The 15,403-nt window shown below is 41.1% G+C and overlaps 1 long non-coding RNA gene across 1 annotated transcript in view; it reads left to right on the top strand.

Moving 5' to 3' along the window:
- The first annotated feature begins 4,677 nt into the window (after positions 1-4,677).
- LOC102453339 (uncharacterized) overlaps positions 4,678-15,403 on the top strand; it is a 91,598-nt gene continuing 80,872 nt past the window's right edge. Inside the window, exons 1-2 of the long non-coding RNA XR_016350127.1 lie at positions 4,678-4,955; positions 5,758-5,813. This is a non-coding gene — a long non-coding RNA (uncharacterized LOC102453339). The remainder of the gene's footprint in view (positions 4,956-5,757; positions 5,814-15,403) is intronic.

The following is a 15,403-nucleotide window of genomic DNA, read 5'->3' as shown; positions in this document are numbered from 1 at the left end:
CTATTCAAAACAGCAGAAGTATAGAGAGAGCATATTTTAAACACAATTTCACTCTGAAAGCTGAAATTGTAATTGCTTCTCAATTTTCATATCCTATTTGTTCAGCTTACAAGTAAAAATAATTTTCAAATGTTGATCTCTGAAAACTCATTTTGGGAGTCAACATGGATTCTTCGGGACTTCTGCATCATCACCAACAATACAGAATCTACATGTCATATTCTACCTTTATTCAAATTGTGTGCTCCGCTACAGTTGTGAAACCTCATTGTTACATCAGTGCAATTCCATCAATGATAAATTTGATCACGTAATAGGAGTTTATGAAAAATGTGGTCTTTGATTGTATGAGTAAAAAAAAATAATCCAGCTATGAAGTGCTTACCAGAATAAGAAACAGAATCTAAAGTGATAGCCACAGTGATGTTTGCTACATCCATTCCTCCAGAATCACTCCTCCTTTTGAATAGTGATAGAGATGTAGCCGTGTTAGTCTGGTGTAGCTGAAACAAAATACAGGACTATGTAGCACTTTAAAGACTAACAAGATGGTTTATTAGATGATGAGCTTTCGTGGGCCAGACCCATTTCCTCAGATCAAATAGTGGAAGAAAGTAGTCACAACCATATATACCAAAGGATACAATTAAAAAAATGAACAAATATGAAAAGGACAAATCACATTGCAGAACAGATGGGGCATCCCCCTTCTGTTCTGCAATGTGATTTGTCCTTTTCATATTTGTTCATTTTTTTAATTGTATCCTTTGGTATATATGGTTGTGACTACTTTCTTCCACTATTTGATCTGAGGAAGTGGGTCTGGCCCACGAAAGCTCATCATCTAATAAACCATCTTGTTAGTCTTTAAAGTGCTACATAGTCCTGTATTTTGTTCCTCCTTTTGAGGTACTCTTCTCAGCTGGATAGGAAAACTGAATTTCTTCCCTCATGCTCCTGCTTTACCTTTGCTGACCAGGAGTTAGTTTGTGGTAGTGGTGCATATGGACTCCTTTGGTCCACAACTTAAAAAGGAGTGGGAGGCTAGAAGAAAGAAACCAGAAAGTGGAAGAAGCAATTAGGAAAGATGAGGTTGTAAAAGCCGTGGAGAAGCTACGTCTAGATTCCCAATTTGAGCTAACTGAGCATAATGTAAAGTGTCAAACCTTGTTGCACATTAAAATCAAGAAAAAGAAACTAGAAAAAAGGCAAATGTATAGTTACTGTAGCCTTGTTGCAGTAAGGAAATTATAAAGTATATATGTACAGTAATTACTCGTTTAACACATGCCCGCTTAACATGTTTTCGCGATAGCACGATTTTTGGGGGGAATGTTTTTTGAACCCTTGACCGTCCCTGAAATAACACGGTTTCCCCAGCTGGCCAGTCGCCAATGGCTGTGCAGGGCTTCCCCTGCCTCCCTTCAAAGCGGTGGAGGGTTTGCTGCTCACCACACTGTTCCCCAGAGACCTCTCTCGCCGGACGCCTTGCTCCCTCTCCTTCGACCCAGCTTGTAGGCGAGCGGCTGAGTTTCCCCATTCTCCACCACTTGAAATGCAACCCCCACCTTTTCCATTATTTTCAATGGGAAAATTGGCCCTGCATAACACGTTTTCACTTAACATGATCATTTTCTGAAACGTATCTACCATGTTAAATGAGGAATTACTGTATCTATTTTCTGTGATACGGCATACGGTTTTATGCATCTTGTTCATGACAAAGAAATTATGAATTTTGGTCCTTTTAACACTCATGATGAAGGCCTTCCCTATGAATTTAGGACTAAACACTGCTCTTACGTCTACTTATCTATATCCAGAGTAGCTACAGTGGAGAATTGAAAAAACTTTTAAAGAGAACAGAAAAAAAGATAATTAAGTTGATGCTTCTTGTACAAGGGAGAGAAAAAGTGAAAACTATTAACTTTTTGAGGTTCAGTTGCTAGGACCCTAAATTACCAACTAAATGCATGTTTTTAATGCTTGAAACTATGCAACCCTTTGGATCGTGACCTCTTAGTGCATGCTTTATGCTTAGGTGCCTGCATTTATTTTTTCCACTGAGTAACTAATAGAAAAGTATTTAAATCACAGTGAATCCTCACTGTGCTTAATGAATTGCTTTAAGTTACTGAACTGTTAAGTCAACTTACAAATTTTTTACAAGAGGTGAAATTATAATGTGATAAAACTTAATGACTATGTAAAGCATAAAGATGCAGCACAGTCTAAATCATGAAACAAAATACAGGACTATGTAGCACTTTAAAGACTAACAAGATGGTTTATTAGGTGATGAGCTTTCATGGGCCAGACCCACTTCCTCAGATCAAATAGTGGAAGAAAATTGGCACAACCATATATACCAAAGGATACAATTAAAAAATGAACACATATGAAAAGGACAAATCAAATTTCAGAACAGAAGGGGGATGAGGGGGGGAAGTAAATGTCTGTGAGCTAATGATATTAGAGGTGATAATTGGGGATGCTATCTTTGTAATGGGTAAGATAATTAATGTCTTTGTTTAGACCGTCTAAATTATCTTACCCATTACAAAGATAGCCTCCCCAATTGTAATTTTACTCAATAAGTTTGATTTAAAAAATGAAGATCTTGCAAAACAAACAAAAAACTGTAATCAGAAAACACTCCTAATGGAGTGCCACAACCACTACTACTTGTCCCTATCCTTTACTGTGCATGTGTTGGACACTTACATTCACAAAAAAATCTGGAATGTAAGCACTTCTTAAATGGCTTGGTATGCAGATAATGGGTAAAGTTTTCAAAAGTGTGAAAGTGATTTAGGAGGTTTAGTTCCATTTTCAAAAGAGTCTGAGGCACTTAAGTCTAAATCCCATTGACTTGACTTTGAGAGAGGAACCTTGAGTTTCACTAAGTGTAGATGAGGCCTGCTTTGACATGAGAAATTAACACATGGAGGGAGGCCTCATTTTTTGAAGATAGAATTAGGAACACAAATGAATGAAAAAATGTTTAGAACAGCAGGCTAAGAGAAGAGGATATCTGAGCCAATTAAGATAAGAGGGAGAACACTTATTTACTCTGAACTAGATAACAAGGCACACAATAAGTAGAGACAACATAAAGAGGAAGTTGAAGCATAGACAAGACTGTGGAGAGTGCTTGCTGTACAGGGATTGGTTCCTGTGAAGAAAACAAGTCAATTCAGCAATTCACCGGAGCACTGAAATTCAATTCTCTGGTACTACAAACAAAAAATTGTAAAACTGCACCAACACTAGTGAGCAAATTCTACTCTCAATAACACAGAACTAAAACCTGGAACAACTTTTCTGAACCCAGTGAAATGCTGTGTGTATGCTGGTTAGACCAGCTTTTGTATACCATGTATACACACAATGTCACAGAACAGAGTGTATAATAACAAGCTTGATTCAGCCACCATGAACCTATTGGAGTCTCTGAGATCTAAGGGTGCCAAATGCTTCCCAAAAATTTTCCAGTGGAATGTTTTTTCCATTGGAAAATGTCTATTTGATGAGCATAGAAACACTTGAACCCCCTTCGAATAAAATATTTCAGTAAGTCAAATAATGTTTTGTGAAATGTGTTCAGTGGCATAACTCACTAAGATTAAATAGCTTCAGAAGGGTAGCCGAGTTAGTCAGCAAGAGGAAAAACTTAAAAAACAACAAATAGTCTTTAAGGTGCTGTTAGACTAACAAAACATATAGATGGTATCATGAGCTTTCATGGGCATAGCCCACTTATTCAGATGAGAGGAGTATTAGAAGTAGGATACTTTATTCTATATTGAGAAGAGGTAACTTATCTTCAAATATTGGAAAATAAAACTAGAATTGACAGATCTTGTGAATTTATCTTATTAGGATCATTCCTTACTGCTAACTTTGTGCAATAGAGCAGGTAGTTTGGTTAATTAACCTGATCAGCTACACCTGGGGAAGAACCAGGGATTGAAAGGCTGATTGATGGCACCTAGCTGAGAAGGAAGTGGTTAAGCACAGACAGTAAGAAAGCAGTGTAAGAGACTTGGAGGTAAGAAGTGGCCATGGGGAACTGAAGTACATCTGAAGGAACAGACATAACTTCACAAACCTGGAATAGAGCGTGTGCTGGGGATTCCCTGTCAGTTCTAAAAAGGGGGCATTGTAGCTTGATGTAAAGACTGTTGAGCTTAGGGCTGACAACTGAGCTTCAAGACCCAGCTGAGGAAAAGCCTGAGAGTTGGCAAAAAGATCTTTTGTTGTGTTAGAGTTTATTCTATCAGAAGATGTGGAAACAAAAATGTGACTTAGCTAGAGGTTGTTGTAAAGCAGGCTTTCGCGTATAGCCCATCCTGCCACACAAGGCCCCTCACAGAAAACCCAGGCAGTGAGATACTCAGAGGAGCATGGGAAGCACAATGCAGTTTTCTGTGAACGGAATTTGACCTTACAGGCATCCTGAGACTCACAGGCACCAGAAAACAGGGAGGTGATCATGACTAGATAGCGCCTAGCTGCAGTTACAGATAAGCCTTGTTTGACCATAGCTTGACTGGTCTTAGAGGCAAGAGAAAAAGAAAACATAAGGTAATAAACCACAACTATCTCTCACTAACCATGCCCTATCTAGTCCTGTCCACGAGGGGATCATGCATACATCACGAAAACTCCTATAAGGCAGTATTGTCATACTAGCTCATCACTAGCCTATCAGGCCCTGCCAAATGCAGACCCTAGCATGGCATTAGACACTGAATTTTTGTATAAAAGACCCGCAACCCCTTTGTTTGATGGAGGTTCCATGTATTGAGGGAATGTGTCTTTTTTTTGCCTGGCTAAAGGATTAATCGCCCTGAGGCTGCCTCCCCACCCTTCGAGTCAAAGATAGGGGTGCTCAAGTCCTGAGCATGCTTCGAGTTCTAGTGTGTCTTTGTGGTGTTATCGTTGCTGGATTTGTAAGTATTGCTTAAATGTATTGGTTATTGGTATAATTAATAGTTAAATTGTGTTAATTTCACTGTGTAATTCTGTAAAGTGTATCTAAGTTCTGTTAACCACGTTGTGTAAATTGTATAATTTTGTGTTGTATAGTAGTATTGTATTTAGGCTAAGTATAAGTGTTAGAAATAGAAGCCCAGGAGTTGTTAAGTTGTAAAAGTAGATTTATAACTAACTCCACCACCTGCCCTAAAATAACCATAGAGGGGCTGGCTTTGGATGGAGTTTTTATTATCATTATATTGGCTTTGTTTTTGTATTTTTCGTTTGTATGCTGCGCTGCCTTAAGCAAACCCAGTAAAAGCATTGGGCAATTGCTAGTTTAAAAAGCCATTTGCTAATTGTTAGGTTTGATAAAAAAAATCATTCCACTTAATAAAAATAATTTGTTTCACCATCATCCAGTAGTTTTCACTGGGTAGTTGGCTTTAACCCTTGAGGTTTCCATCACATCAGGGAACCAAAGTGTAACAGAGGTTAAGTCATGTGAAGAGACATATTACCTCAGGGCCAGAATGACCATCAGCACAGGAATAGTAATAGAAATGTAGCCATGTTATTCTAGTCTTGCTGAAACAAAAGACAGGACTATGCAGTCTTGTTTCAGCAAGACCAGACTAACACGGCTACATCTCTATTATTATTCTACATGCAAGACACTACATTTAGCCGTTTGAAATGGAAATCCATCAACCATATGAAAAAACTTACACAGATCCAGAGTGCTGCATAGTCCTGTCTTTTGTTTCATCAACACAGGGTGACAGATAAAACAGCCGCTATGTTGTGCCTAGACCAGAAGGTACACACCCACAGTAAGTCCACTGTCCACACCTGGATATCTTTTTATACTTTTAAAATGTATTTTCAGGACAATTTGTGGAATTTAATGTCACTTCAGTTTTTGTTTGCTGTATAATGTTACAAAATGTTATTGCTGTAGGTTGCCTGCATGTTATAAAGGTCAACCAAAATTAATGGCATACATGACAAATTTGGCTCTGAGGTAAAATAAAAAGAGTTCTTGCTTCCTTTTGCTATATTTAGCCTTATTTCTTTGTTCTGCGTGTTATAGGGAAAAAAGGAACCTCAAATTACTATAGGCCTAGATAATTTTGAGCTTGCTGAGTTTCTCTTGGACTATTACATATCAATATATTACATATATTGAAGATTTCATATATTTAGGTTTATTTCTTCCTGTCACTTGCTAAGTTTCTTGGAAAATGAATGAATAAGAGAGCCGCTAGTTAGTTTCTAACTTGATGACACTACTAACTCAGCTCATTCAATGGCAAAGCGATATCCTTGTCTAGAAGTATTATTATGATGGCAAAAGAACAAATTAGTCATGTCATAGAATTTAAATATGTTGTACAATTTGACTGGAGGAGAAGAAAACCAAAATTAAATTAGATTTACTTAAAGAAATTAGATATTATTCCTTCCATTTCTAAGTGTAAATCTATAATTTAGCTCACCAATTCTTATGTATAACAAAAATGGAATTGTTTTGCTTCTATTTGAATAGTGTGAGCAAAATCTTACTTTTTTTTATGTTGCATCAGATCTTCATTTGTCACAAATTGGCTTGGCTTCAATGGAGTTATGCTAATGTACGCCAGTTGACATTCTGGCCTCATTGTAAGGTTTACCTTGCTATTCTTCAATCTCACTTTCTTTTGATGTATGCATTGGTAAGTATGTACTTTATAATAGACTTTGAATGGAAGAACTGTAGTCCTCATTATAACATAGAGAACTAAGGAGATGCATAACTCTTTGCACTAGTTTGCACAATTTCAGCGATCTAAAACTTTCCTGACAAAACAAGATAGTCATCACCACCTCTTTGTATGCTACAACCTGCCTAAAAATCCCATGATCCCTTTTAATATGATCTCAATTTTTTAACAAATATAGGGAATCCTGGCTCTGAAAAGTTTGTTGTATTTATAGAAACATGAATATTCATAAACTGCTTTGAGACTGTGTGGGGTTAAAGATGTTTATAGAAATACAGAGCCCTTTATGTAAAGCCTGGAATGAACAAGTGGCATAAATTCCCACTTTCTTTTCCTATTTGTGTGAATAACTTTTGAGTTTACAACTCCTCAGGTTTGGTTTTGTCTCTTTTAAAATTCTTCTGAGTGGAAAAATTTTCACTCATTCAAAGCAGGTGTAACCTTCCCATAACAAACATGTGGTTTTCCTTAATTATATTTCTTTGTCTTCCCACAAACCATCTGCACATTCCCGAAAGAGAGAACCCTTCATCAAGACCACCTATGGCGAGCTTTTATCTTTTTACTTCTAGAGTTGTTTTTACGCTCTAGCTAAATTAATGCTAAAATTAATTAGCAAGTAATGGTTGCTTGAGAGTTTCTATTGTGAAGAGAATGGCATACAATTATATAAAAACAAAGTCTCCCCCCCATGTTTTCCCCAGTTGGAAAAATGCAACAGATTAGTAAAGTATTTTGCTTTCGAGTATGTCTACTCTTCATTCCTTGCTCAAGGGAGGAATGCATATGCAAACACCCAAAATTGTAAGAGAATTTCGAGAGAGAAAAAAAGAGAAGTAAGGGTTATTTCGAGAGAAGGGTTTTATCTCGAAATAACCCCATGCTTTTTCTCTCGAAATAGCTCTATTTTGAAATAGTTCCATAACGCGATTATGCAAGTGAAACGTGGGATATTTAAATCCCCGCTTCATCTGCAATTTCAGGTGTCTGCATTTGCATTCCTCTCTCGAGAGAGGAATGAAGTGTAGACATGGCCTACAGACAGTGAGGGTATCACCCAGGGTACGTCTACACTACAGTGCTAATTCGAACTAACTTAGTTCGAATTAGTTCGAATTAGCTTAGTTCGAATTAACTAACGCGTCTAGAACTAAAAACTAGTTTGAATTAGCATTTTGCTAATTCGAACTAGCATGTCCACATTAAGTGGACCGTGAACCGGGCTTAAGGATGGCCGGAAGCACTGCCGGCAGGGCATCAGAGGAGGACTTAGACCGTGGAGATGCTGTCTCAGGCTAGCCGAGGGCTGCGCTTAAAGGGACCCGACCCCCACCCCAGACAGACAGTTCTCAGGGGTGCCCCGCTTGCAAACCAGTCCTGGCTTGGAGTGCCCGGAGTGCCCACACTGGGCACATCACAGCACTCGGCCATCAGACCGGCTGCACTTGCCGCAGGCTGCCATCTGGGGAGAGGGGACAATTGGGGGGCTGCAGGAGAGCTTCCACCCCCAGAAGCCTACAGAGCCAGCCCAGTCCTCCCCATCGGGGGCTCGTACCCCATTCCTCCCTCACGTCCTTCCACTTACCCTTCCCTAGCCCCTTTTCTTGATGTACAAAATAAAGGACAATTGTGTTCAAAAATAGAATCTGTCTTTATTGAACAAAACTGGAGGAGACTGGGAAAAGGAGGTGGGAGAGGGGAAGAGAGAGGCTGGGAGAGGGGAGGACAACTACAATGATCAGGGGTTGGGAACAGGTCCCATATGAAGAGAGGCTAAAGAAACTGGGACTTTTCAGCTTAGAAAAGAGGAGACGGAGGGGAGACAGGATAGAGGTCTCTAAAAGCAGGAGTTGGGTGGAGAGGGTGCATACAGAAAAGTTCTTCATTAGTTCCCATAAAGAAGGACTAGAGGACACCAAAGGAAAGGAATGGGTAGCAGGCTTCAAACTAGTAACAGAAAGTTGTTCTTCACAAAGCAAAGAATCAACCTGTGGAACTCCTTGCTGAAGGAGGCTGTGAAGGCTAGAACTAGAACAGAGTTTAAAGGGAAGTGAGATCAAGTCATGGAGGTTGGGTCCATGGAGTGCTATTAGCCAGGAGGTAGGAGTGGTGTCCCTGCCTATGGTTTGTGGAAGGCTGGAGAGGGATGGCACGAGACAAATGGCTTAGTCACTGTCTTCGGTCCATCCCCTCCAGGGTCCCTAGGGTTGGCCACTGTCGGCAGACAGGCTACTGGGCTAGATGGACCTTTGGTCTGACCCAGGACGGCCATTGTAAGCTCAGGGCTCAGGGTCGGGGGTCTCAGTGGACCCCCTTGATTTTCATGCACACCTGCTCCTGGGTGGCCAGGCTGGCAGCTCTCCTGCCCTAGACGGCCACTTTCCTGTGCCTAATATGGAGATCGTGGACAAGGTCCACGATGTCCGCACTAGCCCAGGCAGGTGCCCTCTTGCGGTCCCGGGCAAGCTCCCGGGAACTGCCAGCCTGGTCCCGGGAAGAGGGGGAGGGCTGGGGGGCATCGGGTGGGTGGCTCAAGCCGTGCCAGGTGCAGGGTCTGCTAGCTGGATGCTGGCAGGCTTGCACCTGGCACGGGCACTGTAGCCAGCCCGTGCCCCTTTAAGGGGTCCGGGGCCGGGAGGGGGGCAATAGAGTTTCCCTGGTGTTGGCCAGAGTGGCCACCAGGGAAACCTGGGGAGGGCTAGCCTCCCACTAGTTCAAATTAAGGGGCTACACACCCTTTGATTCGAACTAGCTAGTTCGAACTAGGCTTAATCCTCGTAAAATGAGGTTTTCCTAGTTCGAACTAAGCGCTCCGCTAGTTCGTATTAAGTTCGAACTAGTGGAGTGCTAGTGTAGCGCCTATGAAAGTTAGTTCGAACTAACGTCCATTAGTTCGAACTAACTCTGTAGTGTAGACATACCCCCATGTAGTACAGGCTTAGTCGCTGCTATGCAGTGTTTCATATTTTGGAGTGAATTTAATGCTCATAAAAGCAAACAATTGAGCAACAAAGATGAGAGCCAAAAATATTGCAGCATGTGGCTTTGTTTTGCATGGTTCTGACAAGGTCATAACTACTCACTGTTCAAACCTTCCTCCTGTTTCTAACCACCAGAAAACATTACTGCTTGCATGACTTATGAGAACAATTACACATATTAACTTAAATACATTCACTTTCTTGTATGTGATCATTAAACAGAACAAAAGAGTACATCTGATTTTATTCAGCCTGGATACTTCTATTACATGTTGTAAATGTGCAGCATCAAAAATATATCTTCAGAATTGTGCATATTTTTCCACATATTAAAGTGCACTCATGCAAACATATTTAGTTTGGTTAAACCTCTATTAATGTATTGGTATTTTCAGTAATATTTAGATGGTTGAATTTTTTGTCAACTTTTTTGATGCATGATTTTTTTCACAATATTTTCCACTTTTATCAATACTTAGAAATATTGAAAACTGTAGGGTTTTTTGACACAATGAAACCAGATATATTTTTGGTTCAGGTTGTAAAAATAAAAGTCGATTTTTCCCCCTCTACCCATGGAGTGTGCTTTTGTTAAACAAAAATCATTCTAAAAAATTCAAGGAAAACAAAATAATTTTTTGGCCAGCTCTAGTAATATATCATTTATAAACTACTACATATTATTAAAGACACTTATGATCATTGAACTGAAATGGTGAGTTTTCCCTGCTGATCTAGCACCTTACTTTCCAGGGTATTCTGAGTCATTGGCAATATGAAAATAACATTAATTATGCTAAATCTAATTTGAATTACTGAGTTGAAGACAATAGGGTATCCCTACTGTGAGACTTTAGTAATTTCATTTTAGTGTTAAATATTGCAGTCTCTCAGACAAACCCCCAGTGAAGTTCACTGGAATTTTCCCAAAGATAAAATCCTGCAGTTAGAGAAAGCTCTAGACACAGGATAAAATTGGACCAAAACTGAACTGATTCTCAGTCCAGCTCACAGATCTTTAAAGAGGAGTAAGGGAACAGGCGTAGGCTGGTGTCATGGTGAGTCTGATCTTTGCAGATCCACTATATATTGTAACCCCCTCTGTACGTTGGCATGTGTAATGGGTTGTGCCTATTTCTTGAGCCATGCAGTAGTAGCTGCTAAGCTATTTAAGTTCACAATTTAACCTGCTTGTCAGTTGCAGTAGGGAAGTCTGCATTCAATCCTTGTTCCGCACCAGCACCTGTTTGTATATCCCATGCAAAACCATTTTACTCAAACGTTTCACTGGCATCCAAAATGTCCTCTGGAGTAAGGACTTCAAGGCCTTTCAAATGCTGAGGTAGAAAGCAAAAAAAAAATTCAAACTAGAGAAACACTATGATGAGCTAGGTCATGGGCAGTTTAAGAGAATCAAAATTATTTATCTCTAAACATGCCCAATAGTGACTGCGCTTACAACGTTTTGACCTAAACATTGTTTTTGTTAAGTTGAATTATCATCTGTTGTCTTAGTAAGGTGTGATTGTGACATTCAGTAATAAATATCTCAGGGTATGTCTACACTATGGTATTCTTTTGGAATAATAACTCTCAAAATAATTATTTCTAAATAATGCTTTCACACTACAAATCCCTATCAAAATAGCGCGGATCTATATCAAAATAGCGCATCCACACTCATTGGAGCCTGAATCGCATTTAAAGCCCTCCGGAAGTGCTTCGGGCAGAGCATCAAGACGGGAGTCGCTTCCTGTAGTTACTGCCTGAGGCTAACTGAAGCTCATGCTTAAAGGGGCTCCCCTCTACAGCCATGCCTCAGACTCTTCACCTTGCTGTCTGTCAAGGAGGTAGGCAAAACAACGCAACACATGCTGTGGTTATTGACACTACAGCACTCTCAACATGGAGCCAGGGCTGCTGCAAAACACTTACCACCTCTTAAACCTCATGCTGCACTTCCTGGCACAGTTTATGCAGGCTGCCCTTGTGGCACTGCTTGAGGATGATGACCAGCCTGGAAAGGGGAATCGCCTCACCCAGGCCCAGGTGCTCCTCGGAAGGATGGCAGGGGAGGTGTTTCATGCACCACACTCGCAGCTGGTCCAGCTGTGTAGAAAAGTGACAAGAGCAGTCATCCCAGGAGACACTGCTTGAATCCTAGCCCTCATCTCTGAGCCAATACCAAAAGGTGCTGGGACCCAGATGATGGCAATATACTTTGAGCAAGTCCATCTGTGGCCTCGATAGCAGGCACTTTCCTGCAGGGCACAGATGACTCCGGGACAAGCAGGCATGAGAAGGTGCCAGCCAGGCAAGGAGCCTGTGGGCAGGAGATGGGGATGAGCCAGCTCAGCTTCCCTTTGTGTCCCACGCACACCAGGTCTGGAAGTGGTAGCATCCCACAGAGAGAGGACTGCTATCCCTGCCCAGTGGAGGAGAGGTGGGGAGGGAGTTGGGGAGGTATGAGTGAGTGGCAGACACCACTTGCTTGAGAGGGTGGTACTGGGGTCCACTCCACAGCCTCCCAATGGCAGGTTCCCCTGGAAGCAGATGCAGCTTGAGAGTGTGGGCATGAGCCTGTGCCATGTGTAACACTGATGTGTTTCCCTGTCCCCAGCCTCCTTTGTGATGGCTTGTGGTGGGAAGGTGTCCCACCATGGAGTCGAGAGTAAGGCAGGCCTGTCCAGGAACCTTGTAGGAAGGAGCAACAGGTTCCTGTGTGGCAGCTTCAGTGGGCTGGATGCTCCAGAATGGTGCTTTATGTGCCTCCCACATGCACCGGCTACTGTCCAAACCCCAGGCCAAGAAGGCTGGGCGAGGAGCACACAGCCCCTCGCTGCCCACTGCCTCCCCCTGCATGTGTAATGGAACTCATCTGATGGGCCTCCGCTGAAGCCTGGGATACATCCTGGGAGGGGGCTACCGGCTCAAAGGTGATGACCATCTCCTGGCTGGCAGGCATGGTGTCAGTGCTGTCCTCCTCATTATCCTTCTCCTCCTCCTCCACAGCTCTGCCCTCCTGAAAGCTGACAACGGGTGTGTCCAGGCCAGAGTCAATGATGAGGGGAGGCGACCTGTCCCCCTCCCACAGTTTTCAGTGGTGTGGACAGTGTGGCCACCAGGGCAGCTGTGAAATTACCCGGAGGCCAATTATTTTGAAATAAACACAGCTGCACTGTCCACTCTCAACTATTTTGAAACAGGCGTTATTCCTCATGAAATGAGGGTTTACTATTTTGGAATAAGAAGCCCATTATTTTGAAATAATTTCAAAATAACAGGCTTGCTGTTAGGATGCTTATGAGTTATTTCAAATAGCATGAGTTATTTTGAAATAATGCTGTAGTACAGATGTGCCCTCAGCAAGGGCGGATATAGGGCAGGGCGGGCAGGGCGGCTGCCCCGGGCCCCGCGCTTCAAGAAGCCCTGCGCATGCGCCATGTCAAAAAGGGGCCCCGCAAAATTGTGCTGCCCTGGGCCCCGCAAAATCATCATCTGCCCCGGCCCTCACAGTCTGTTTGTACTCCCACTGAAGTCAATGGGGGAGTTTTCCATTGACTTCACTTGGGACAGGATTGGGACCCTATATAAAAAAGCATTTATTTCTCAAAAAAATATTAATAGAATATTATCATTCAAGTCTGAAAACTTCTAAATTCAGCTGTATTTTAAGGAAACACACAGCTCTAATATTTTGACTGTTTGACTATTTCAAACATCTTAAAATATATTCTCAACATATCATGCTGAAACATCCTCTCAAAATACACTTCTCTGAATGCCAAAATCTGAGCAACAATAGGAATTAAATGAAACTGAGTGATGTCTTTCTGGGTTAATCTTAAGCAGGTCTAGGATTCCAAATAAAGTGGGCATAGAGAAATGTATGAACTAAAATTCAATTTCTTATGCCCTTATGGAAAAGTGAATTAAATTATGCCAAATAAGTAATAAGCTTAAAGATCCAGATCATTATGAAGTGATCCATTAGAATTTTTATCTTTTGATTGTAATCATCTTCCTTGTCAACTCTAAAGCCTTAAATGAGCAAAGTACTTAATGTGTTGGTTCAAGTTACAATATGACTAGTTTGGTGAATAGTTCCATTTACTTCAGGGCAACTTCTTGAATGTGCACATGTTTAAGTACCTCACTGAATGAAGCCTTAAGAAAATAGAGATATATATTTTTTAACAATCTGTTGCAATAGACCTGATTCTCGTACATTGGAGAAATAATGGGGCTTAACTACTTAAAGCTCAATGGAGTTTCATTGGTATAAAATTGTAGTGGTAGGAAAATTAGGATTCTTGTTTTTTAAAAGGCTGAGAATTAAACAGCTACATTTGCAATTTTCAGAATGTAGTAAGTTTCCAGAAGTGAAGCTTCTGAGGTTTCAATACCAAGAGACTTAATTGATCTCCCAATATCATAAAGCTTTAGTTAGCAAGAATTCAAGACATGGGTTTGTAGTATATTGGCTGTGATCATGACTGTGGCATGTGTCATGGTATCCACTTATTGGATAAGAATTAGACCAATGACAATGTAACCCATGCCAAATAATTGGGGCCAGTGAGTAAATATTAGTCTTCACCAACAACTTCAAATGACATACTTGCTATTTCCCATTCTAAAGGCCAGAAATCAGTGGAAATGTATTTGTTTTATTTCATACAGATGAAGCTAATTATAGATGCAATATTAAAGCAGCTTCAACTTCCAGAACTTGTTTTCTAGTGTCAAAAATACTGCAAAGAAATGGACACCTAAAAAGTGACAAGTCAGCATTTCATGCAATGTGAAAGTAGTTCTCAGGACTTTTATCATGGATTTTCCAAGGCTAATGTAATTTAACTTTTAGTTTGCTGGCAATCTTGTAATTAAAGTAATCCAGTCAAAAATTGATAATTCACAGGAGCTTTGTTTCAGTAACATCCCAAGTAGCATTCCCTCCAAGAAAAGGGGAAAATTAAATTTTATTTCCCAATGTTTGGACAAGCAGGGGTCCCTTGCTACTTCTGTGGCCTTCAGGCACTAATATGCTCATACTTTAAAACATGTCAGTTGTCATTTGATACTGAATATATTGTGATAACATTTCTGCCTATTTCTCAGCAGAAGGAATAACCAAGTATAAGAACGGCCATACTGGGTCAGACCAAAGGTCCATCTAGTCCAGTAGCCTGTCTGCCGACAGTGGCCAGCACCAGGTGCCCCAGAGAGGGTGGACCGAAGACAATGATCAAGCAATTTTTCTCCTGCCATCCTTCTCCAGCCTCTGACAAACAGAGGCCAGAGACACCATTTCTGTCCCCTGGCTAATAGCCTTTTATGGACCTAACCTCCATGAAAATATCTAGCTTCTCTTTAAACTCTGTTATAGTCCTAGCCTTCACTGTTTCTGTTAGGATTTGGTATTCTCTTTGTAAATACATGAGACTGCCTCAAAGATACCTGGGTCCATCAACAATTTTGAACACAGGAAGAATGAAAGAGGAAAGAATTTCTTTGCTCACCACTCCAAGCTTCTCTGTACTTTTTTCCCCGTGATCTCAATGCTTGTTCAAGCTATGTCGGCTTCTATTAGTGGTTTTTTCTCCTGCCCCTCTTCCTCACCCACACACACAAACACCCCTCCCTCACTAAAACCAATACCCAGCCAAGTCCCTCTCC

This window comes from Pelodiscus sinensis, chromosome 7 (assembly GCF_052426305.1).
Source record: "Pelodiscus sinensis isolate ZL-2025 chromosome 7, ASM5242630v1, whole genome shotgun sequence".
Classification (NCBI taxonomy): Eukaryota; Metazoa; Chordata; order Testudines; family Trionychidae; genus Pelodiscus; species Pelodiscus sinensis.
Note: the sequence above shows the minus strand (reverse complement) of the source record. Positions and strands in the feature narration are given on the sequence as shown.